This window comes from Mustela nigripes, chromosome 6 (assembly GCF_022355385.1).
Source record: "Mustela nigripes isolate SB6536 chromosome 6, MUSNIG.SB6536, whole genome shotgun sequence".
In the NCBI taxonomy this organism is placed as follows: domain Eukaryota; kingdom Metazoa; phylum Chordata; class Mammalia; order Carnivora; family Mustelidae; genus Mustela; species Mustela nigripes.
The window spans coordinates 89,627,856-89,629,093 of NC_081562.1; the positions used below are offsets into that span (position 1 = coordinate 89,627,856).

Consider the following 1,238-nt stretch of genomic DNA (forward strand, 5'->3'; position numbering starts at 1 on the left):
TCTCATTGTAGTTTTGATTTTTATTTGGGAATGGTAATTTTTAATGTTAGACTTCAGCATGGAGTGAGGAGGGTATTTATGTGGTCACTATGGTCAATATTTGACTCAGTATGTACAAATGAGTAGTCCCTCTCCTTATTTAGAAGCTAAGGATCCATTGAACTAAAAATCTTTAATTTATATAAAAAATACATGCATGCTCTATCTTTTCCTCCTCATCTGACAGACAGATGCATCTTTTTATGTAGTATCAGTCAGGTCTCAGAGACATGATGGTGAAGGTTGGAGTAAACAGATTTAGCCATATTAGGCTTGGTCACCAGGGCTGCTTTTAACTATGACAAAATGGATATTTTTGCCATCAATGACAACTTCATTAAAGCCACATGTTCTATGTATCCCAGTGTGACTCCACACATAGCAAATGCAATGGCACAGTTAAGACTGAGATTAAGAAACTTGTAATCAATGGAAAGCCCATTTCCCTCTTTCAAGACCAAGATACCACCAACAACAAATGGGTTGATACTGAAAATTAATTCACTTCACTACCATTGGGAAGACTGGGGCTCATTAGAAGGGTGGGACCAAGAGGGCCGTCATCTATGTCCATCATTCTTTTGGTGCCTCCACATTTGTGAGGAGTGTGAACCATGAGAAGTATGACAATTCCATCCAGATTGTCAACAATACCTTTTGCACTACCAATTACTTGGCCCCTCTGGATAAGGTCATTCATGACAACTTTGGTATCATGGAGGGACTCATGACCACAGTCCATGCCATCACTGCCACACAGAAACTACAGAGGCCCTTCTTGGAAGATGTGGTGTGGCAGCTGAGGAACTGCCCAAAACATTATCTCTGCTTTTACTGGCATTGTCAAGGCTGTGGGCAAGGTCATCCCCGAGCAAATAGGAAGTTCACTGGCATGTCCCCACCCTCAATGGGTCAGTTATGCATCTAACCTCCTGCCTGGAGACAGCTGCCAAAAATGATGACATCAAGAAAGTGGTGAAGTAGGCAACAGAGGGCACCCTCGAGGACATCCTGGGATACACTGAGAACCAGGTTGTCTGTTTGACTTTAATAGTGACACCCATTCTTCCACCTTTGATGCTGGGGTTGGCATTGGCTTCAGTGACTACTTTGTCAAGCTCATTTCCTGGTACCACCATGAATTTGGCTATAACAACAGAGTAATAGACCTTATGGCCCATATGGACTCCAAGCAGTAA

General features: G+C 42.5%; 1 pseudogene; it reads left to right on the top strand.

The window, feature by feature from the left end:
• The first annotated feature begins 272 nt into the window (after nucleotides 1-272).
• On the top strand, nucleotides 273-1,238 carry LOC132020733 (glyceraldehyde-3-phosphate dehydrogenase-like; annotated as a pseudogene).